The sequence below is a fragment of the Cavia porcellus genome, unplaced genomic scaffold, assembly GCF_034190915.1.
Source record: "Cavia porcellus strain 051 isolate PalLab524CR breed Dunkin Hartley unplaced genomic scaffold, mCavPor4.1 scaffold_13, whole genome shotgun sequence".
Lineage (NCBI taxonomy): Eukaryota > Metazoa > Chordata > Mammalia > Rodentia > Caviidae > Cavia > Cavia porcellus.
The window spans coordinates 11,069,696-11,082,089 of NW_026947496.1; the positions used below are offsets into that span (position 1 = coordinate 11,069,696).

Sequence of the window (12,394 nt, forward strand, 5' to 3'; positions counted from 1 at the left end):
GTGAGCGCATATAGTACATTGATCTCAGTGTTGTAAGGGGCTTTGGGAAGATGCTGTGTTTGTGTTTGGAAGAGGATTTGGGTTTGGAAACAGTTTGGGCCTTGAAAACAGTTAAGCATCTGGGTATATGGGGCTGATGGCAAAACAGTTAGTTCAGAGGGAAGGACTGTGCTTTGCCTTGGATAGGGAAGAAGAGGGGCCACTGAGCTGAGCTAGGGTGCAGATAGTCGCAGCTTAGAGAATGGCCGGGCAGACTCGCTCTGGAGCTGGTCAGTAGAGGAGTGTGCGAAGGCTGTCGTGGAGAAAAGTGAGAGTTCAGCTGTCCCGGGTTAGGCACACAGGACTCAGCCCTCCATCATCTCGGGAATGCTTCTGTGACTGAGGCGCAAGCTGGTGTTCTGTGTAAATGACAGGGCCGGAGAGAGGCTAGGGTACTCAGCCCAGTCTCAGAGCTAGGAAGCGCCTGGGGTGACGTGGGCCCAGGATAGACGTGCGCTTTGCCGTGTCGGCGCACTGTTTTACAGTCTTCCACGCCAGCTTCAGGATTTAACATTCATTAATTTTTCTTGGATCATGTGAGAAGTCTTAGTCATATTTGCATTTTAATTTAGTTGGCTCCTCACTTATTTGTATAGCTAACTGGTGTGTGTAAGAAATGTAAATTTGCATAGACGCTCATGTTGATTTTCATACTAGCTTTTTAGTCTTTTAAGATAAATTTACATTTTCTTCTCTTAACATCTCTTTGGGAGGCCTTGCTGCCTTTTTTGGGTGGTCTATTTATGTGTGTGTGAGAAACATTTCCTCCTGGGATTTTCTGAGACTCCATATTTCTGTAGAAATTTATCAAATAGATTCAAAAACTCTATTTTCTGTTTTCAGATATTTAGAAAGCCCTGCCACATCACACCTAGATAGTCTAGCTTCATTGATTGAGTTCCCTTACTTGTGGGAAACAACAATGAGACTGACAATTAATTTGGGAAAATCATGCTGTCACAAGCTGAGGATTTAGCTCAGTGGCATAAGCGCCTGCAAGCAGGCAGTCATGAGTTCGATCCCCAGTACCGATAAAAAAGAAAAAGACAAAAAAAAAAAATTATGCTGTCACTCAGTTCTAGAGGAATTTTTTTTTTTTAAGAGAGCATTTCTTTTTTGGGAGCGCTGCTGTACTTTGCTCCCTTCCCATTGTTTATGGACCTCGTAAGTTGAAGTTGGCCACTTCTGCGGTGTTCCTTCAAGACTCCTGTATTGAGGTGGTGCTAACTGGGGGAGGCAGGTCACGGGGCATGGCTTTGAATGATAGGGGTGTTCTGTCTCCCGCCTTTTCCTCTCTGGCTCTTTGCTGGGCTTCCTGGATGCCGTGAGGTGAGCTGTTTTCCACTGCCACACTTTTCCTCCACGATACTCCTGACCATGAACCGAAACGTCTGAAGACGTGACACAGGATGTGCCTTTCCTCTTTAGGAATGATGTCACGGATTATCCCAGTGATGAAGTGACTGATAGCAATTTGGAGTAATAGCTGCCATCTCCTGTCCTTCAGATGAGTTGCCTGTGTGCAGAAAACACTCAGGGTTTACAGTATTGACTCTTTGTTTAGATTTTGCTAATGACTGGAGAAAATATTGGAGGTCAGTATTTTAAGATGTGCAATACTTAGCTTTCTGACATTAATTGATTTCTTGGAAGTAGGTACATCTTTGGAACTCAGGAGACTAGCGAGGCATAGGGGTGCAGGTTTGTGGTGGAGGACCACAGTGGTCTCCCCATGGCCCCACAGTGTGATTGTGCTTTCAGCTTAATTAGCCAGTCTGGCAGAGGCTGTGTGCGTATTTCATGAAAGCAGGTGGCTGGTGGCAGATTAGCATGGTCATCAGCGGCCATGGTTGCTCAGATAGAGAAGCTGTGATTCCATGGGGCTCCCCTGAGGCCTGGGTGACTGCAGAGGAACATTCCTTCCCAGAGTTGGCTACAGAGCAGGTTGCTTGCTGACCCTAACCTAAATCTGGCTGTTCCTGTCCCTTGTGCAGAAGTGCTTTGTTCCTCTGTCACAGGCCTGGCCACCTAGCGCTTGTCTAGCGCTTCCAAGTGCTGACCCTCACCATTTTCCTCAGTGAATAAATGTCGAGGATCTGGCTGCCTCGTGGCCTTTTGCTCCCCACGAACAGCTGGTCGTCCCAGATCTCTGCTACACCTGTTTTATCTCTTGCTGTTCCTACAGTGCACCGTGATACGAGGCAGGAGATTGGAGCCCGCTATAGGGGTCTCTGATAGTTTGTAATTTCAGCACCCTGGAGGCAGAGGCAGGAGGATTGCTGTGATTACACAGTGAGTTTGAGGCTACCCTGGGCTACATAGTGAGACCTTGCTCCAAGAAGAAAGAAAGAATATTGAAGACCGTTATTAATGATAGAAGCTATACATAGAATTCATGATATCTTTGCTATTACTGTGAGAACTTTTATGTGATTTAATATTTTATGACTTTTTAATCTAAAAATTTATTTGCTGAGCACAGCAGAAGCAATTCAGCTGGGCAGCCCTGTAATGTGTAAGTGTAATTGTGAGCTTGTGTTAACTAATAACGTTCAAGAGTAATAACAGCCCGGCTGTGAGAAATGGATTACAGTAATATTGGCAAACAGGAAATTAGCTGAATTAGCTTCAGCTAATGAGAATGAGAGCGTCGTCTTTGTAGAAATTTTTTGAATTCTGGAATGCAGAGGGGAGTGAAATGGAGAAATCATGAAACAGAGGCAATCATAGCAGGCAGCATTGACATTTTGTTACTGTAACACAAGCTCCATAATAAGTCAAGTTGTAAAGAGGAAGAGTTTATTTTGGCTTGTAACTGTGGAGTCTCACTTCCTGACTGGCCCCAATCCCTTGCTTTGGGCTGTGGAGCACATCCTAGGAGGAGTGTGCGGTGGAACAAAGCCATTCACTTCATGGCTGGAACTTGAAAAAGACAGGAATCTCTCAGGGGAACACAAGTCCAGTGACCTGACACCTCTTCCCAGCACCCACCTTTTAAGGGGTTCCACTGTCTCAGAAGCACTGAGCAAGCTCGGGGCACAGAGCCCTTTGAGGCACATTCCAGATCCAGAGCGTAACAGACAGACTGGTGCATTCGAAGTCTTTGCGCACTTTAAAGCAGATTCTTATACCTGAGCGTTTCTAACTTTAACCTGTAGGATCCCATTTTTACTGTTGGCTTCTGGGCACTGTAAAAATGACTATGATGATGACTGCAGAAAAGTTCTTGGCTAAGCCCCAGTTTTCAAAGAATCTCCTCTACTCCCTCCCTACTTTTTAAAGCTTCCAAGTAAACTATCCTGGGTTCATTGTTTTCAGGATATGCATAGGGTTCACAAAGAGCTAGTGAAACAGAATCTTTGTTTTCTTTTTTTTGAGACAGGGTTCCACTGGACAGACCAAGGAGGCCTTCAGTTAGCAGCGATTCTCCTGTCTCAGCCTCCTAAGTGCCGGAATTACAGGTGTGTGCCCATCACATCTGGCTTCCAAGCTGTATCTTGATTCCTTTCTGCTAAGAACTTTGCAAATGAGATTACACAGGTGCTCAGTTGTACTGTTTCCTAAATGTCCTTTTGTGTACTTTTGAAAATTGTGCTCATTAGCTCACTGGCGTATGGGGTATTCTTCAGACATATTTAAATTACTGACACCATATGGTAGGCTGTAATTCCTGTGCTGTCCTTCCTCCTGCAAACTTATAGCACTTTTAGGATGGACTCAGCACACCTGTAAGACCCCAGGCATGGCTTCTGTCCATCCTGCAGACCCACAACATAACCTTTTTTTTCATTTGCACATTTTCATTTCTCTAGTATGTCTTTCCCCTCTACTCTGGGGACCGTGTAAGTGCAAGTCCTGCTGCCTGGAGTGCTCTTCCTTCTCTCCTAATTTTTCTCTGTGCTCCAGTTTAAGAGCTACTTGAAGTTGCCTTGTTTTTAACGTGAGCATAACGAGCAATCACCTCTTTTGCACTGCTTAGTATTACAAGCTGCTCTTCAGCTGAGATCAACTGAAATTCTAAGTCACAGGAAACTTGGGTCAAACAGATTTAAATCATCACAGTGGCTTCTTTCCAGTGGCTTCTGTGTCAGGAGAGTGCAGAAACCAGATGGACTTAGGTGTTGGTTGCTTTGAGTGATGTCACCAAAGAGCTGGTTTTGTTCCTGTCTTTACCTTGTTTCTCCATTGTTAGCTTTCTCCTCAGGCTAGCAGCGTCTTTTGATTTTGAAAGGTCACCAACAATTCTGGGGTGCTTGTTTGAAGAACCTCAGAAGAGTGAGAGCAGTTCTGCACCCAGAGTGCCCCCCAGTCCTTTCTATTCACCCCACCGGCTGTCACAGAGTTGCGCCTTGCTCCATGTCTGAATCAGTGTCTGTGGCCAGGGAGAAAGCCTGATGAGCTCCTGGAGGAAGTGTCAGGTTGGGAAAGTTGGGGGCCAGCTTGTAGGCATAGGGTTTACCTGTTACCAAGAGGCTGGGGCATTGGTTCTTGGAAAAGCACTAAAACACTCTTGCCAGAGTCATACATTTCATTATGTGATTATTTGATTAATATTTTTATCTGATATTAGGCTGCATGTTCCGTGAGAAAAGGTGTTGAATTTGCTGTTTGATTACCATTTCCTAGCAATTGGCACACAGTGGAGAATCACTGAATATCAATTGATGAAAGAATGAAGTAATTACATAAATTCTATGTAACTCGCTTATAAACACTAGTGAGTGATTTTGGCAGGTAGTGCTGACTCTTCATTAGCCGTACTTCTTCCTGGCTGTCAGAATGCTCATTTTGTTTGAGTGGCCATGTCTGGTTTCTAAAAATGAATCTTTATGGTCTTGGGCAAATTTGGCAAGTCACTTCCCTCTTTACCAGATAGTTGGTTCTAATGACCGGGGGTAGCCACAAGAGCCACAACTCTGCCTACTGAGACAGAGGGAGTTGGCTGGAAGGTTGCTGGGAAAGATTCTGCTTTGTTACAACTTGGAGCCAGCTTAGTGGTGCATGTCTGTTATCTCAGCACTCTGGGAGGCGGAGGAAGGAGGATCAGAAGTTCAAGTCCTGCCTGGGCTACTGAGTGAGCTACTGTCTGGGCAACTTTTTAAAACAAACAACAGATTTTAAAAAAGGGATAGTGGTAGAAACCTCCTAGGTTTGATCCCCATATCATACCAAACTCCCTCCCCCCTTTTTTTTTGTTGTTTATGCCACCTCTTCTTTCCTGCTTGGGATTCTGGTGTAGGCACTGCTTGGTGCTCAGCAGCCACGTTGGGAAAAGCATGAGAGACAGGATGAGTCTGAGGCCAGATAGAAGATTCCAGCCTCGCCTGGGCTTCCCTGTGCCTTCAATGAACCCTGGGACCCAGTACTGCACTGCTGGAATTCTGGTTGCATTGACGTTGTCTTTCTGCTTTAAGCCAGGATTAGTTGGTTTTCTGCTACTTGCAGCTCAACAACAACAACAACAAATAAAATAAAATAGAGCTTCTCTGCACTAGCCTTGTTAACAGTTTTTACTTGAAATTTACTTCTGCGTAATTCAAGATTATTGCTAGGTACAGTAACGCACGCTTGTCATCCCAGCACGTTGGGAGTCTGAGGCAGAAGGGTGGAAAGTTGTGAGTCCAGCCTGGCCAGCTTATTGACTTCACTAGACCCAGTCTCAAAAGTAAAATAAAACAGGGCTAGGGATGTAGCTCAGTGCAGAGAACCTGGGGATTCAATCCTCAGTACCATGGAAAAGCAAAACAAAACAAAACACCCAAAACTAGTTTCTTTTCTAATTGTGACACTTTGACTATTTTTGTGTATTTATTTATTTACAGAAACTTGTTCTGTGTACACACTAGAACAAGCTGTTTTTCACTTCAAATGTTTGTGCTCAAAGACCCCAACCCTAAATAATCGATTTTCTTCCTTCATGACCACTGACGATCACTCAACTTAAATGTTGCTTTTGCAGTGAAATGTTCCCCGACCCAGCTGAAATCATAGCTTTCTGATTGTATTATTTTTTGTAACACTTTATTCTTTACCTTCACCTTTTATAATTTTAAATTAATATATCTGCATAATGATGGGCTACTGGTAGCAGCCTTTAAATAACAGACTCTCTAAAGAATAATGATGTTTATTTGGGAATAAGCAGCCAGCATTTCAAGGCAGAGTACACATGCCATAGAAAGCAGGAGCTTATTTGTAGGAGATAAGATAAAGTGAGAAAGCTAAAGGCAAAGTGAAAATTGCATGTTATTTTGAAACCACAGTCATTGGCTCCAGGTGTCAGTGCCACTAGGCACAGGGCAAGGTGGCCCAGCCTCTGGACAGACGTCCTTGCAGAGTAGCCGTGCAGAGTGGCAGTCTCATGATAATTCTTGGTATTGGACCTGTGTGCGTATAACTTCCTGGCTGTATGCATTTTATTTTTTGTTTGAGCTTGACGCAAGCAATTCTATTTTGATTGTTAAGCTTCATGATGGTTTAATGTTCATTTCTCCCCCAGAGTACCAGTTGCAACGGGCAGGACTGTATCTGTTTTATTCATCATTGTAAGCATAAATCCTAAAGTGCTCAGTAAACATTTGTTGACTAAGTGAAAGAATCTACTGTCAGCCCAAAATCTTTAGATTTCTGCATCTTTCATACTATCTCTTATCAACACCAGTAATTTTAGGTAACACAAAAGGTTTTGCTACAGCATAGATTTTGTTGCATTTGTTCGGTTACATTGTTCCCTTTCCTCAGGGTTTAAGTTTAGACTTTATATTCACAGACCTTAATTTTCTTGGCCTCAGTGGAAGATATACTGGAGTAGCAGTGCCACTTAGCACACTAACTTAGCAGGTATCATTTCAGTTTCTTTAGAAGAGTGATACATATTTTAAACATGCTTATGTTATGATTTATTTTCCTAGAATTTTGCCTCAAAACTTGCTTTGTTGGTATTATTATGATAATTTGAAGTGAAAGAGCTATTTGAAGTGAAAAATTATTTTCTGTTTTTGGGTGATGCTGGAAGCATGGAAATTATTATTATTTTAGCAGATCATTGTGCTTGGTTACCAGGTACATTATTTAGAATTGGACTTGGAATCTGTATTTCTCTATAAAAAAGTAGTATGGGGGAATAGTATGAACTATTGACACAAGTTATTGATGTGGAGATACTTTTAAATACATTTTTAAAGTTTTAGTAGCAAGGCTATAGATCTAGGTTGTTGATACTAGTTTTACTGTTTTTAGGGAGATTTATTTGTGCAGTTTGAAATGATTGCTAAAGCTTCATGGATGTGATAGTAAGGAAGAAAACTGGACCAGGATTTTGATGATTTGGTTGCATTTCACAGGTATAGTGTAGATTTTCTGTATCATTTTAGGTAATTCACTTAATATTCACTCAAGATACTACTGAGATCAGTGAAATTTGAGTGCTGTTTAATAATTATGTTGGGACAACAGGCATAAAACTGGACTATTTTGGGGGCACCGGAGCATCCAGTCACCTTATTTGATACATTATTTTGTAATGACTGTATTCATCTGCATACCCTTGTGTCTTGGGTATGAAAAATATTAAGTCCTCCTCTGCTTTCATGACAAGACCACAAATGGTTTTGTTTCCAAAGAGCTAAAAGTGACAAGAATCCGAGGTTCAGAAGTGGCTTCAGTTCCCTTTTATTTCCTGTGGACTGGCTGCATTCTTGCCACCCTCCACCCGTAGGTGGGACTCCTCATGGGCTGGTTTGGTCTGCAGACTGCTGTGGCGCCATGGGCAGCAGGATCCTGGGGTGAGTGGTGCACCTACAGGGTGTTCACTGGGGTCAAATTCCCCAAACTCACCTCATTCATCATGGCCCTGAAGACAGAAATGTGACTGCGTGGTTCTGTCTGATTACAATCTTATTTTACATTGTTTGGAAGTCTCAACAGAAAGCTTGTGAATATTAATAGGAACATGAGAAAGTAATGAGGCTTTCTTATTGGTGGCCCTTAGGAGGGAAAGTGCAGACTTTTCAGATTTTTTTTTTTTTTTGTTGTTGTTGTTGGTACCAGGGATTGAACTCATGACTTCATGTTTGCCAAGCAGACACACTGCTGAGCTAAACGCATGGCCCTTTAGATCTTTTTTCCCTGTGTGTCTGCAGCCTGTGCTATCTGGTCTTGCTTTTCTTTGGGTGAGACAGCTATAGTCTGTTAACTCACTCGACTTCCCATAAAAGGGAAAAATGGCTCAGAGTTAGCATAATGTGACTTTTAGCCTCATATGGGAATTTTTTTGATGATCATGGGTAATACATATTCAGCTCCCTGTCTTCCCAAACAATTTTTACTTAATTACCAGGCTTTGCAAAGGGCCTCAGACATACATTTATACTTGAGTCTCACACTAACTGAATAGAGTAGACATTGTTATACATATTTTAAAAAATCGAACAAAAACAGAATCCCTCCTTAGCCCTGCAGCTTAGAGTGTTTAAATAGGTTCAGTTCACATGGCAAATTTGATATTTGAACCAAGGACTTTTTGATGCTAAAATCTTTGCTATATGAAGCCTAAAAACAGCCTTAATATTCATGACTATCATAATTCCATTTAGGTCCAGTTTTATGTAAGCATTTTTACCTCTGAGTATATATTTGTTTTATATGTTCATTGTCAAGCATTTGGTTGTCCATGAGTTAGGTTATTCTGCGTTCTCTTGGGCTCTGTGTTTGAAAAAAATATGATCAGTACATAGGTGCTTAATATGATTGTAATGAATGGTCATTTATTTTGCATATGGTACACAGGCAATGAATGTTGGCTGCTTGATCAATAATTTGATGATAACTCGAGCTTTAGTTTTTTAAATTTTTATTAAAACCCCCACCTCCAACCTTTTTTCAACTTCTGATTTATTGTGTTTTTGTTTTCTGTGCTGTAGATTCTATAAGTTTGGATGGAGAAACAGGAATCAGCTTAATCAGTTATAGCTGTGGTTTCCAGCTATGCTATGTAGCCGTAGGAGCCATAGACAGAAGGCTTGTGAATCCCTGTGTGTTCCCAGTGTCATCCAGCACCTGCATGTCCTCCCATTTGTCAAATACATTCAGGTAGTGTAGTGATGGTACAATATGCAGTGATTAAATGCTTGTGTGATTCATTAATGCTTTCCAGGAACTTTGATTTACATAGTGGATATGGAAAGTATATCCCTGAGCTTGGTGGGGAGAGTTGGATATTTTTTCAAAGTTAAAACCTCCTCTGAGAGAAGAATAGCTTGGGAACTCCTGTGAGGTCATAAGCAGTCCAGGCTGATTTTCCCTTGGACCCCATATACTTCCTGCCTCTCTGTGGCTGCAGAGCTGATTCTAACTCCTTCCTTTCCCCATGTGTTAAAAGTGTGTCCTCACCAATCTGTGCATGATCTCCTGGTGAAATCATCTTTGGCTCCCACCCCTTTGTAAATACAAGTGATCAATAAAGTTTAGTTACCTCTAACGTGGCTCCATTATTCATATACGGAATAATGTATTAGTAGATGGGTGCTGAAATAAATTATTAAAGTGACTCCACTGTGCATTGGATTGCATAAATACTTGCTGATTAGTTAATAATTCAATGGACTATTCCCCCAAGGGCTGCAGTTCTAGGATTTACTCACATCTTCTGGTTTTGTTATTTCTTTTCCCCTCAAAATTAGACTTCTTTCTTGCCGCAGGACTCTTGCATTTTAAACTGAGCAATGCAGAGTAGTCCCTGTATTCGGTTCTGAGGACTCAGCCATGGTTCTTCGTCGCCGTGCTGACCTTCCTGGTTCCAGCACTCAGCCATACCATCCGCGTTAGAGGAGCCACCCTGCTGGTTATGTGCCAGGTGTGGGTCACTTTCTGCATCACCTTGTCTAGTACTCAGCAGTCTTCTAGAATGAAGAAGATGTTGCCTGTCTGAAATTTGTAGTCAAACAGTTTTTTGACTTAATTTCCTCCAAAACCTCAATTTTGAGCATTTTTTCTACTCCAGAGTTTAAACTGACTTCCTCTGTTTCTTTTCTTTTTTTTTTACACTTTTTTTTTCTTTTTTCTTTTTATCGGTACTGGGGATCGAACTCACGACCGCCTGCTTGCAAGGCAGGTGCTTATGCCGCTGAGCTAAATCCCCAGCCCCTTTTGTTTCTACTGCTCCGAGGTTCTTTGTACATTTTAATAACTATTCATCTGTTCTTTAGGAAGCCTCACACATGCATCCTGACCTCTGCCATAGCTATTTAGTTTCTTTTATTTGTTTATTTTTGACACTGGGGATTTAACTTAGCACCTTTCACACATGATGGTGCCCCACCGAGCTACACCCTAGCCCTCTGTGGTTCTTCCACAGATGGGTTATTGTTATCCTGTCACCTCTCCGGTGCTGCCTTGGGGAGACCTCCAGTGGCTTAGAGCAGGTGCTGTCTCTCACAGCCTTCCCCTGCTTCTTGAGACACTGGTTTGTCTGCTGGTCCTGTGTACAGAGTCTTCTCCAGAAGCTCTCTGCTCCTCATGTCAGCCCTTCCTCGTGTTCCCAGTGATTTCCTGCACATTCCTGGTCTACCCTACTACGTGGAACATGCGTCAGCTCTTGACCATGGAGTTGGTCACACCTGAGCCACCCTTTTCCCTGGAGGATGGGATGCGAGAAGCTCCCAAACACGTCTTCTGAAGGATCTGTATTAAATCACTCTCTTCTTCCCACTCTGATCCTCATTCACGTCTTCGGACTGGTCATGGCCTTCCAGAAATGACTTGCCCATTTCTCCTTTAAGTTGTGTATTTTGCTAGCTGGCATTTATTCCTTTTTGTCTCATTCAGTACCTTAGCTTAATGTTCTGACATACAGGTTTTCTGAAAATGATACATATTTTTTATGTCATATAAATATGAATTTATCATATACTATGTATATATCATATTTACATATATACCTATTATATGTATGTTCCAATATGTTGGGATTATTTAAAAATCTAATATGTTGAGATTATTTAAAAATAAGTTACTCTCCTTAAGTGGCCCCCAGGCCTCATGCGTTTGCACTGTTCATGCAATAAGTTACTCTACTACTAATGTAGTGGTAATGGTGGTTAATATTTGATAAACATCCTTTTGATCCCCTCTATGAATTTTTATATCAGTAGCTGGATGGGTGATTAGAAAGATGACACCACATGTGGTATTTCAAAGTTTTAAAAACATTTAATTTCACTTTAATAGAAGAAAGAGAAATGAAACTGAAGAGGTTGCTCTGAACTTCAGGCCAATCATGGAATAATGATGTCATGGTCACGTGAATTCCAGACAGACTTTTCAGTTTTGGTGGTGTGTATGCTGCTTTGAAAGAGGGCATATGTGCGTTCTCAGCTTAGCTCTCTCTTGTACCCTTTGATTTGTTTTTTACTTTTATGTTGTTAAGGTGTTTAATTGAACTTTATTTAGTAGAAAGTAGTTGTTTGTGTAGTCATACTGCTTTAGATGGTTTCAGTGCTTATTGTGAAGTTGTTGTGTAGCAGTTTTCCAGTCTCTTGGGTTTTTGGAGAGAGCACTGGTAATGGGCATCAAACATGGGCCTTAGGCATGTGAGTCAAACACTGGATTACTGACCTATACGCTCATCCTGGGATGCTGTCTGAGTTACTTTTTACTCATTGCTGAGACAAAATACCTGATGCCCAAAATTGGGAAAGGAAAGGTTTATTTCTTACAGCTTTTGGAGGTTTCAGTCCATACTCAGTTGGCTCCAAGACAGGGTGACATGGCAGGGCCGCAGTTCATGGCGGCTGCAAACAGCAAGGCAGAAACCGGCAAGAGAGAGAGACACCTTCTTCCTGCCACTACATTGTATGCTGGCTCCACCCATAGGTGGGGGTAGCACTGACACCATCAATCTAAGCACTAGACGATGAACCAATCCAAATGCACAGTGCGAACGCATGAGGCCCGGGAGCCACTGACATAAACCATGACAGACGCATATTTTATTTTTATTTTGTTGGTACATTTTATATATACATGATGATAATATTCATCACAGGGAAATTTGTGCCTGTACATGGTATATCTTGCTTCTTTTTTTTGTCGGTCCCCTTCCCTCCTTTCAACCCTTCTTCCCCTTTTCACTTAAAAAGCTATGTTTCCATTTTTGCCTTCTATTATTTTTTTAATCCCTTCTTTCCTTTTTCCCTCCCTCTCCTTTATTCCCCTTCTCACTTGAACGTTTTCTTCCCATTTCACAATATTTGGTATACATTTTGGTCCTTATTTACGCTGTCAGTCTCTCACAACTGAGAAAACATGCACTATTTCAACATGTGTGTCTCATCTAAGAGTATGATCTCAAGGTGCA

At 42.0% G+C, this 12,394-nt stretch overlaps 1 protein-coding gene across 4 annotated transcripts in view; it reads left to right on the plus strand.

The window, feature by feature from the left end:
- Fars2 (phenylalanyl-tRNA synthetase 2, mitochondrial) overlaps positions 1–12,394 on the plus strand; it is a 453,335-nt gene that overhangs the window by 3,044 nt on the left and 437,897 nt on the right. For 2 of the 4 annotated variants that reach the window (XM_063259825.1, XM_063259824.1), the window contains exon 2: positions 3,422–3,500. The exons of the other annotated variants lie outside the window; for them this stretch is intronic. The gene's annotated coding sequence lies outside the window, so the exon portion shown is untranslated. The remainder of the gene's footprint in view (positions 1–3,421; positions 3,501–12,394) is intronic. 4 annotated transcript variants of the gene reach the window in all.